This window comes from Ranitomeya imitator, chromosome 7, assembly GCF_032444005.1.
Source record: "Ranitomeya imitator isolate aRanImi1 chromosome 7, aRanImi1.pri, whole genome shotgun sequence".
Lineage (NCBI taxonomy): Eukaryota > Metazoa > Chordata > Amphibia > Anura > Dendrobatidae > Ranitomeya > Ranitomeya imitator.
In genome coordinates, this window is record NC_091288.1 from 72,499,893 (window position 1) to 72,512,342 (window position 12,450).

A 12,450-nucleotide genomic window follows, 5' to 3' on the forward strand; every position below is an offset into this window, starting at 1 on the left:
ATCATCGAAAAAGCAATGCATGTTTACAAATGTGTTTGCATATGTGATTCACCTAAGTGAAGTGGGCAATCCTCAAATTTGCCTGAAATAAGCTGGGCAAGAACTTCAGCAAGCTGGAAAGACCCCAAGTCAAATGCAACATGCAGGTAATTTGACCTTTGAAATGGTGTATCATTTGTGTGTGTCGGTGGAGTATTAACGGAGCAAGTGTGCAATTGAATAGGCAGTGCATGTTTCCAAATGTGTTTGCATATGTGACTCACCTGCAGTGAATTGCACAATCCTCCAATGTGCCTGAAATCGGCTGGGCAAGGAGTTCAGCCAGCTGGAAAGCCCCAAGGCAAATGTTAGAATTTGTTTGTGAGGTCTGTAAGCAACTTTGTAGTAGTGTGCTTTGGGGTAGTGTGGTATCACCTGCCGGTCATTTTTCCTTACTACAGGTTTATGAAAATTAATGTTTAAACTGTATTTTGTGATCACATCATGGATGTGTGGTTTGTTTGACTATTTTCTTGCTGAAGGGGACAAGTTTACCTTTCAAATTGTGTATCATTTGTGTGTATGGGTGCAGTATGAACGGAGATACAAAGTAATCACCGAAAAAGAGTGTTTAGAAATAATATATAAGGATTATGCACAATATGATGTCATATATGATGCATATTATGCACAATATGATGTCATATAAGAGGTCGGCACGGTGGCTCAGTGGTTAGCACTGCAGCCTTGCAGAGCTGGGGTCCTGGGTTTAAATCCCACCAAGGACAACATCTGAAAGGAGTTTGTATGTTCTCCCCGTGTTTGTGTGGGTTTCCTCCAGGTTCTCCGGTTTCCTCCCACATTCCAAAGACGTACAGACAGGGAATTTAGATTGTGAGCCCCATCGGGACAGTGCCAATAATGTGTGCAAACTGTAAAGTGCTGTGGAATTAATGGCGCTACATAAATGAGTAAAATAAATAAATAATTGATTTTACTACAAGGAACTACATTACTTCATTGCCAGCTAGTGCCAAGTATAGCTTTTGCATTCTTCCCAAGGAGCTTTAAAGGGGTATTGCCATCTCCAAGAGCCTATCCCAATATATAGTAGGTGTAATAATAATAATATTAGCAATTCCTCCAATTAGAAAGGTAGTATAGCTTTTCTGATTAGCTAGGTCTCTTTCCTCATGTGCAGGGCATTGCAGGACCTTACGAATCCATGGTTATGACCTCTAGCAACTAGCTAACTGCCACTAAATAAGTGGTCGTAACCATGGATACCTATGGTCCTGCTGTGACTGCATATGAGGAAAGAGACATAGCTGATCAGAAAAACTAAATAATATTTCTAATCGGAGGCATTTGCTAATATTATTATTATTATTACACCTACTGCATATTGGGATAGAATATTGGAGATGGGAATACCCCTTTAAACTACACTATGTGTCATTAAAGGTGTTCCAAACTGAACGTGACACTAAAACACAAGCCAATTTGGATCTTCCTAAATTAAAAAGGTCATACAACTAATAGTAGAAGATTCAATTAGCAGATTAAAGTGGGCATACAAGCTGCCATGACAGAAGCACCCTGAGCTCTATGAACTGTTTAACATAGAGAGACTGGTTGATGAGATTTCAAAGAGAGGAAAGAAAAAAAAATGCCCAATGTAAAAGACAACAGCTCCTTCTTATAGTAGAGGTCAGAACCTAGAAAGCAAGTTAAGTCAAATAACCAATAATAAAAAATAATAAAAAAATAAATATATAATGAAAATAATGTCTATGTAAAAAAAAATGTAATTATTCAAACGGAGTCTGTCAGCACAAAATGACTGATCAAACCAAGCACAGGTGCTCAGTGCATCCTTGGCATGGACGAGCAGTTCAGGCCACCTACTTGTTTTGCATTTATTTCAGTTTCCCTCTTACGTGACTGACAGTCATGGTGAGTTCTCCTTCAATGGAAGTCTTCAAACAGAGGCTGGACAGACATCTCTCTGGGATGATTTAGTGAATCCTGCTTTGAGCAGGGGGTTGGACCAGATGACCCAGGAGGTCCCTTCCAACTCTACCATTCTATGACTTTACAGGAGTCGGCGTAGGGCAGGGATAGATGGAAAACAATCACAGCAGGTGGAAAGGGGCACTGAGTTGTTCAACCATTTCAAAGGTGCACCGAGCCCATGTGCTTGGTTCGATCAGTCATTTTCTGCTAACAGACTCCCTTTAATACATTTTGTAATCTATACTGGAAAATAAAAACAGAAATCTGGTTACTTACAGGGTCTTGAAAAAGTATTTACACCCCGTGAACTTTTTCACATTACACAAACAAACTTAAATGTATTTTATTTGGATTTTATGTGATATACCAACAGAAAGTAGCAAGTATTTGTGAAGTGTAAAGAAAATGATACGTGGTTCTCTAATTATTTGAAATATATAAATCTGAAAATTGTGACCTGCATTTGTATTCAGCCCCCTATAGTCTGATACCCCTAAACAAAATCCTGAGTGACCAATTGTTACATACGGTAATTAGTGGGGGGGTTGAATACAAATGTAAGGCACAATTTTTAGACTTATATTTTTTAAATATTTAGAAAACCCCGAATCATTTCCTTTACATTTCACAAATACTTTCGACTCTGTGTTAATAAATCACATAAAATCCAAACACAAACCATTTACCGTAAGTTTGTGGGTGGAAAAGGTCACGGTGTATGAATACTTTTTCAAGGCACTGTATATATGCCATTGGTGATTGTATGGACAATAGATGTGTGCCTACATGATCAATAGCAGGAGTTTTTCTGTGAATAACAACTATGGTATATCTTTGTACAAATAGCCAAATTAAAAAAAAATCAAATTTCAGCCATTTACCTGTTCATGCATAAAGATCAGTACTGACCTCAATGCATACTGAAAAAAAGAGAGTCCTTCTGTCCAGGGCCTAATAACAGCCCCCAGGGTTGTCTAGTAGTAGTCTGTGTTAATGCATATCTTAGGCTAGTTTCACACATCCGTTTTTTGTTTTCAGGCTAAATCCGGCCAATTTGTAAAAAAACGGATCCGGCGCAAATTGTGAAAAACTGATGAGAGAGAGACCCCACAACGGGAAAATCTGCATGCTTTGTATGGTAAATGCTTTGAAAACCGGATCCGGGCGCCGGATTCATTGTTTCACACCTCCGTTTCATGTGTTTTTGGCCGATTCCGTCACTGTGCGGTTTTTTCCTCCGGACAAAAAAACATTGCAGTGAACGTTTTTTCCGTCCGCCGGAAACGACTATTTGGACAGATGCGGAAAAAAAACGGATGAAACGTCTGGCCATCAGGCACAATCCGGCGCTAATACTAATAATTTTGGGGTGACAGATTACCTTTAAGCACAATCTTTCTTTAAAGTCTCAGACATCCCCTTTAAACATAGGCTCCTTTCACACTGAATTCTTGTCCACTTTCAGTGATCCCATTGGAGCTGCATCCAAATCCCCTGCAAAATGGGATTTGGGTGTATGCACCAACTGGGCCATAGACTATAATGGTGCAGACAGAGTCAACATGTGCTCAGTTGGTCATAATTTTCTGGCTTATACGCCTACTGTAGACGAACACCCAGACCAGGTCTACTAGGTCTGAGTGTCTGCCTTCAGTAGGTGTATACGCCTGAAAATAATGACTGACAGAGCACACGTTGACTCTGTTGGCACCATTATAGGTCTATTGCCCAGTTGGCGCATATGCTTGAATCGAGTTTTGAGAGGGGGGGTTCAGATGCAAGCTCCGAAGGTACCAATGAACATGGGCAAAAATTCTGTGTGAAAGGAGTCTTAGGTGTAGATGGGCCACAATTATACTCGCCTTAAGGTATGAGCATACAATGTATTTTAGACTCTGGCGTACCTGCCGAAGTTTTTAAGCTGAACATGCTTCAGGAAAATGCAAACAATGTTTTTACTGAAGTGTCAACTGTGGTATGTTTTCAGTCGTTTTTGCGGCAGCTTTGGCACCGCAACTTTTTTTTAAAAACTTGCATATATAAACTAGAGAGCGGCTTCTGTTATGAACAGGTGATTCAGAACCACAATGGACCTAGTGGTTAAGAGCACACAAAGTGACCTGATAGTTACTAACATAGGACGAGCTCTGAGACGTGGGAACTCTGCTGACCGCAATCCCTAATCCTATCATACCACACTAGAGGTAGCCGTGGAGCGCTCCTGACCAGACCTAGGCGCCTCGGGCACAGCCTGAGAAACTAGCTAGCCCTGAAGATAGAAAAATAAGCCTACCTTGCCTCAGAGAAATTCCCCAAAGGAAAAGGCAGCCCCCCACATATAATGACTGTGAGTTAAGATGAAAATGCAAACACAGAGATGAAATAGATTTTAGCAAAGTGAGGCCCGACTTACTGAATAGACCGAGGATAGGAAAGATAGCTTTGCGGTCAGCACAAAAACCTACAAACAACCACGCAGAGGGGACAAAAAGACCCTCCGCACCGACTAACGGTACGGAGGTGCTCCCTCTGCGTCTCAGAGCTTCCAGCAAGCAAAAAAAAACAAATATAGCAAGCTGGACAGAAAATATAGCAAACAAAAGTAACACAAGCAAAACTTAGCTTATGCAGGGCAGACAGGCCACAAGAACGATCCAGGAGAGAGCAAGACCAATACTGGAACATTGACTGGAGGCCAGGAACAAAGAACTAGGTGGAGTTAAATAGAGCAGCACCTAACGACTTAACCTCGTCACCTGAGGAAGGAAACTCAGAAGCCGCAGCCCCACTCACATCCACCAGAGGAAGCTCATAGACAGAACCAGCCGAAGTACCACTCATGACCACAGGAGGGAGCTTGACCACAGAATTCACAACAGTACCCCCCCTTGAGGAGAGGTCACCGAACCCTCACCAGAGCCCCCAGGCCGACCAGGATGAGCCAAATGAAAGGCACGAACCAGATCGGCAGCATGAACATCAGAGGCAAAGACCCAGGAATTATCTTCCTGACCATAACCCTTCCACTTAACCAGGTACTGGAGTTTCCGTCTCGAAATACGAGAATCCAAAATCTTCTCCACTACATACTCCAACTCCCCCTCAACCAAAACCGGGGCAGGAGGATCAACGGATGGAACCACAGGTGCCACGTATCTCCGCAACAATGACCTATGGAATACGTTATGGATGGAAAAAGAAGCTGGAAGGGTCAAACGAAAAGACACAGGATTAAGAACCTCAGAAATCCTATATGGACCAATGAAACGAGGCTTAAACTTAGGAGAGGAAACTTTCATAGGAATATAACGAGATGACAACCAAACCAAATCCCCAACACGAAGTCGGGGACCCACACAGCGCCTGCGGTTAGCGAAACGTTGAGCCTTCTCCTGAGACAATGTCAAATTGTCCACCACATGAGTCCAAATCTGCTGCAACCTATCCACCACAGTATCCACACCAGGACAGTCCGAAGACTCAACCTGCCCTGAAGAGAAACGAGGATGGAAACCAGAATTGCAGAAAAACGGCGAAACCAAAGTAGCCGAGCTGGCCCGATTATTAACCCCTTTCTGACCTCGGACGTACTATACCGTCCGAGGTCAGATCCCCTGCTTTGATGCAGGGCTCCGCGGTGAGCCCGCATCAAAGCCGGGACATGTCAGCTGTTTTGAACAGCTGACATGTGCCCGTAATAGGCGCGGGCAGAATCGCGATCTGCCCGCACCTATTAACTAGTAAAATGGCGCTGTCAAACGCAGACAGCGGCATTTAACTACCGCTTCCGGCCGGGCGGCCGGAAATGACGTCATCGCCGACCCCCGTCACATGATCGGGGGTCGGCGATGCATCTCCATTGTAACCATAGAGGTCCTTGAGACCTCTATGGTTACTGATCGCCCGTCGCTGTGAGCGAAAAAATTCAAAACGCCAGAATTACGTTTTTTTGGTCGCCGCGACATTGCATTAAAATGCAATAACGGGCGATCAAAAGAACGTATCTGCACTGAAATGCTATCATTAAAAACGTCATCTCGGCACGCAAAAAATAAGCCCTCAACCGACCCCAGATCACGAAAAATGGAGACGCTACGGGTTTCGGAAAATGGTGCAATTTTTTTATTTTTTTTTAGCAAAGTTTGGAATTTTTTTTCACCACTTAGATAAAAAATAACCTAGTCATGTTAGGTGTCTATGAACTCGTATTGACCTGGAGAATCATAATGGCAGGTCAGTTTTAGCATTTAGTGAACCTAGCAAAAAAGCCAAACAAAAAACAAGTGTGGGATTGCACTTTTTTTGCAATTTCACCGCACTTGGAATTTTTTTCCCGTTTTCTAGTACACGACATGCTAAAACCAATGATGTCGTTCAAAAGTACAACTCGTCCCGCAAAAAATATGCCCTCACATGGCCAAATTGACGGAAAAATAAAAAAGTTATGGCTCTGGGAAGGAGGGGAGTGAAAAACGAACACAGAAAAACGAAAAATCCCATGGTCATGAAGGGGTTAAGGGCGAACTCAGCCAAAGGCAAAAAGGACACCCAATCATCCTGATCGGCAGAAACAAAACATCTCAGATATGTTTCCAAGGTCTGATTGGTTCGTTCAGTCTGGCCATTTGTCTGAGGATGGAAAGCCGAGGAAAAAGACAAATCAATGCCCATCCTAGCACAAAAGGCTCGCCAAAACCTCGAAACAAACTGGGAACCTCTGTCAGAAACGATGTTCTCCGGAATGCCATGTAAACGAACCACATGCTGGAAGAACAATGGCACCAAATCAGAGGAGGAAGGCAATTTAGACAAGGGTACCAAATGGACCATCTTAGAGAAGCGATCACAAACAACCCAAATGACCGACATTTTTTGAGAGACGGGGAGATCCGAAATAAAATCCATAGAGATATGTGTCCAGGGCCTCTTCGGGACTGGCAAGGGCAAAAGCAACCCACTGGCACGAGAACAGCAGGGCTTAGCCCGAGCACAAATCCCACAGGACTGCACAAACGAACGCACATCCCGCGACAGAGACGGCCACCAAAAGGATCTAGCCACCAAATCTCTGGTACCAAAGATTCCAGGATGACCAGCCAACACCGAACAATGAACCTCAGAGATAACTCCACTCGTCCATTTATCAGGGACAAACAGTTTCTCCGCTGGGCAACGGTCAGGTCTATTAGCCTGAAATTTTTGCAGCACCCGCCGCAAATCAGGGGAGATGGCAGACAAAATTACCCCCTCTTTGAGAATACCCGCCGGCTCAGACAAACCCGGAGAGTCGGGCACAAAACTCGTAGACAGGGCATCCGCCTTCACATTTTTAGAGCCCGGAAGGTACGAAACCACAAAGTCAAAACGGGAGAAAAACAGCGACCAACGAGCCTGTCTAGGATTCAACCGTTTGGCAGACTCGAGATAAGTCAAGTTCTTGTGATCAGTCAAGACCACCACGCGATGCTTAGCTCCTTCAAGCCAATGACGCCACTCCTCGAATGCCCACTTCATGGCCAGCAACTCTCGATTGCCAACATCATAATTACGTTCAGCAGGCGAAAACTTCCTGGAAAAGAAGGCGCATGGTTTCATCACCGAGCCATCAGAACTTCTTTGCGACAAAACAGCCCCTGCTCCAATCTCAGAAGCATCAACCTCGACCTGGAACGGGAGCGAAACATCTGGTTGGCACAACACAGGGGCAGAAGAAAAACGACGCTTCAACTCTTGAAAAGCTTCCACAGCAGCAGAAGACCAATTGACCACATCAGCACCCTTCTTGGTTAAATCAGTCAACGGTTTAGCAATACCAGAAAAATTATTGATGAAGCGACGATAAAAATTAGCAAAGCCCAGGAACTTTTGCAGACTCTTCAGAGATGTCGGCTGAGTCCAATCATAAATGGCCTGAACTTTAACAGGGTCCATCTCGATAGTAGAAGGGGAAAAAATGAAACCCAAAAATGAAACCTTCTGAACACCAAAGAGACACTTTGACCCCTTCACAAACAAAGAATTCGCACGCAGGACCTGGAACACCATTCTGACCTGCTTCACGTGAGACTCCCAATCATCCGAGAAGACCAAAACATCATCCAAGTATACAATCAGGAATTTATCCAGGTACTCTCGGAAGATGTCATGCATAAAGGACTGAAACACTGATGGAGCATTAGAAAGCCCGAATGGCATAACCAGGTACTTAAAATGGCCCTCGGGCGTATTAAATGCTGTTTTCCATTCATCGCCCTGTTTAATACGCACAAGATTATACGCACCACGAAGATCTATCTTGGTGAACCAACTAGCCCCCTTAATCCGAGCAAACAAATCAGACAGCAGCGGCAAGGGGTACTGAAATTTGACCGTGATTTTATTTAGAAGGCGGTAATCAATACAAGGTCTCAGCGAACCATCCTTCTTGGCCACAAAAAAGAACCCTGCTCCCAATGGCGACGACGACGGGCAAATATGACCCTTCTCCAAGGATTCCTTTACGTAACTCCGCATAGCGGCGTGCTCAGGCACAGACAAATTAAACAGTCGACCTTTAGGAAACTTACTACCAGGAATCAAATCGATAGCACAATCACAATCCCTATGCGGAGGTAGGGCACTGGACTTGGGCTCATCAAATACATCCCGGTAATCCGACAAGAACTCTGGGACCTCAGAAGGGGTGGATGATGAAATAGACAGAAATGGAACATCACCATGTACCCCCTGACAACCCCAGCTGGACACAGACATTGATTTCCAATCCAATACTGGGTTATGGACTTGTAGCCATGGCAACCCCAACACGACCACATCATGCAGATTATGCAACACCAAAAAGCGAATATCCTCCTGATGCGCAGGAGCCATGCACATGGTCAGCTGGGTCCAGTACTGAGGCTTATTCTTGGCCAAAGGCGTAGCATCAATTCTCAATGGAATAGGATACTGCAAGGGCTCCAAGAAAAACCCACAGCGCCTAGCATACTCCAAGTCCATCAAATTCAGGGCAGCGCCTGAATCCACAAATGCCATGACAGAATAGGATGACAATGAGCAGATCAAAGTAACGGACAAAAGAAATTTCGACTGTACCGTACCAATGGTGGCAGACCTAGCGAACCGCTTAGTGTGCTTAGGACAATCGGAGATAGCATGAGTGGAATCACCACAGTAAAAACACAGCCCATTCTGACGTCTGTGTTCTTGCCGTTCAGCTCTGGTCAAAGTCCTATCGCACTGCATAGGCTCAGGTCCATGCTCAGATAATACCGCCAAATGGTGCACAGTTTTACGCTCATGCAAGCGTCGACCGATCTGAATGGCCAAAGACATAGACTCATTCAGACCAGCAGGCATAGGAAATCCCACCATGACATCCTTAAGGGCTTCAGAGAGACCTTTTCTGAAAATTGCTGCCAGCGGACATTCATTCCATTGAGTGAGCACAGACCACTTCCTAAACTTCTCACAATATATCTCTACCTCATCCTGACCCTGACACAGAGCCAGCAAATTTTTCTCTGCCTGATCCACTGAATTAGGTTCATCATACAGCAATCCGAGCGCCAGAAAAAACGAATCAATATTACATAATGCAGGATCTCCTGGCGCAAGGGAAAATGCCAAGTCATGAGGGTCGCCACGTAATAAGGAAATAATGATCTTAACTTGTTGAACTGGGTCACCAGAGGAGCGGGGTTTCAAAGCCAGAAACAGTTTACAATTATTCTTAAAGCTCAGAAACTTAGCTCTATCTCCACAAAACAAATCAGGAATAGGAATTCTTGGTTCTAACATAGAATTCTGAACCACAAAGTCTTGAATATTTTGTACTCTTGCAGTGAGATGATCCACACAAGAAGACAAACCTTTAATGTCCATCACTACACCTGTGTCCTGAACCACCCAAATGTCTAGGGGAAAAGAAAGACAAAACACAGTACAGAGAAAAAAAAATGGTCTCAGAACTTCTCTTTTCCCTCTATTGAGAAGCATTAGTACTTTGGGCCTCCAGTACTGTTATGAACAGGTGATTCAGAACCACAATGGACCTAGTGGTTAAGAGCACACAAAGTGACCTGATAGTTACTAACATAGGACGAGCTCTGAGACGTGGGAACTCTGCTGACCGCAATCCCTAATCCTATCATACCACACTAGAGGTAGCCGTGGAGCGCTCCTGACCAGACCTAGGCGCCTCGGGCACAGCCTGAGAAACTAGCTAGCCCTGAAGATAGAAAAATAAGCCTACCTTGCCTCAGAGAAATTCCCCAAAGGAAAAGGCAGCCCCCCACATATAATGACTGTGAGTAAAGATGAAAATGCAAACACAGAGATGAAATAGATTTTAGCAAAGTGAGGCCCGACTTACTGAATAGACCGAGGATAGGAAAGATAGCTTTGCGGTCAGCACAAAAACCTACAAACAACCACGCAGAGGGGACAAAAAGACCCTCCGCATCGACTAACGGTACGGAGGTGCTCCCTCTGCGTCTCAGAGCTTCCAGCAAGCAAAAAAAAACAAATATAGCAAGCTGGACAGAAAATATAGCAAACAAAAGTAACACAAGCAAAACTTAGCTTATGCAGGGCAGACAGGCCACAAGAACGATCCAGGAGAGAGCAAGACCAATACTGGAACATTGACTGGAGGCCAGGAACAAAGAACTAGGTGGAGTTAAATAGAGCAGCACCTAACGACTTAACCTCGTCACCTGAGGAAGGAAACTCAGAAGCCGCAGCCCCACTCACATCCACCAGAGGAAGCTCATAGACAGAACCAGCCGAAGTACCACTCATGACCACAGGAGGGAGCTTGACCACAGAATTCACAACAGGCTTACAAGAGAAAGTCACCCGAACAATGGACCGGTCACCTCTAATAACTACTTCACATGTTTGGAAACAAGAAGCAGTTGAAAGAAGTTCAAAAGACTGAACATTCGCACAGCACGTCGTTTTCACCTTGCATTACGTTATGTTCATTCCTTTTAGCTTTTTCAGGTTGTTTTGGAGCTGACCTTTCTGAAAAAGACATTGTGTGCACATACTCTTACAATGTATTATTTGTCCTGGTAAAAGACTTTCTTCATTTTTTTTACCCAATAAAGGCCACTTACACATTTGACCTGCAGAGATCTCTCGACTGTCTAATGTACGGGACACCTGACTGTCAAGAAAGAGAAGGATCCGGAAGTTGGAATTTCATTGGCTGATCCTTTTGTTCTTTAGAGAGATAAGCTGCTGCCGTGTGAGTTCAGCTTTCTCATAGAGGACACAGGAACGAGTGTTGCTGTCTATAGGGGTAATCAGGAGAGGTAGCTGTCCACCGACGATCATGCAGCTGGCAGATATCTATTGTGTATTGGGCCCTTTACTAGGCAACAATGAGACTCAGCTTCATATTTTTCTATTTTTTTCTATTTTAGTTTCATATACCCTATTATCCTCATATATTTTCATACAGACATTTTGTATTAATTTAATTTCCGCAAGATGCGAGCACAAAATCCAAAATCCCAGGGCTGATAACCAATAAGAATGCATCATTATTAATTGAATTCAAGTCTCTCCAATGGGGAAGTATCCTGACATTTTCACTGCGTAATGACCGCAGTGTCCAATAGCCTCCAGCCCACTTCTACTGTCACTGACTTGAGTCTCCAGCATAGATACGGTTAATTATCTGTCTGTCTCTAGGGATACTGAATGCTGAGCCTATGTGCATACAACTGCGCTGGCTGAACGGTTGTCATGACAACAGTGGTGGGAAGCAGCTGGTTTTAGGCCTGCAACCAGGAACAGAGACAACTGTTTCATCAAAACTCATTATCTTCCTAACAACAAAGCTTTCATGCTCGAATATACAGTATACATACCCAAAATGAGCAGATATAACAGGTCAAACCTATATTGCTCTATACAATATATTATGGCACTATACACTGGCAGTTCTGGTCATCGGAGACCTTTGCTGTACGACGGTACACCAAATTTCAGATCTCATGATCTAAACAATGATGGCAGCCAGAATAAACAACACTCCCTGAGGGGGTTATCATGTGTGAGGGGATCAGTCAGCAGGGAAAGACCTCCTCTTCGCTGCTTGGATTTTGTGACTTGATGTATGTGTATGTAAATGTATGGGATCAAAAGCAGGGGAGTGCTCGAAAAACACCTCTTCGGGGCACTGAGGGTACTATATGTACGTCTGTGAATGTCTAACACCAAAGTAGATTGTTTGCAGTTCATTAAAGCTGAAATCATGGGGCAAGGCTCATTGAAGAGTCAATATCAACTTCTATGATTGCTACCCCCAATAGGGGGCACTAGAGTTCTAGTCCTCTTCTTGTCTGAAGAGGTTATTTGAATAAATATTTTCCCACAGGAGCATTGCATGGCTTATATACCTCCGTATGCCAATTTGGCATATCCATGAATCCAAGTGGTTCA

At 44.0% G+C, this 12,450-nt stretch overlaps 1 protein-coding gene across 40 annotated transcripts in view; it reads right to left on the reverse strand.

The window, feature by feature from the left end:
- MAP2 (microtubule associated protein 2) overlaps positions 1-12,450 on the reverse strand; it is a 323,896-nt gene that overhangs the window by 78,744 nt on the left and 232,702 nt on the right. The window lies entirely within an intron of this gene.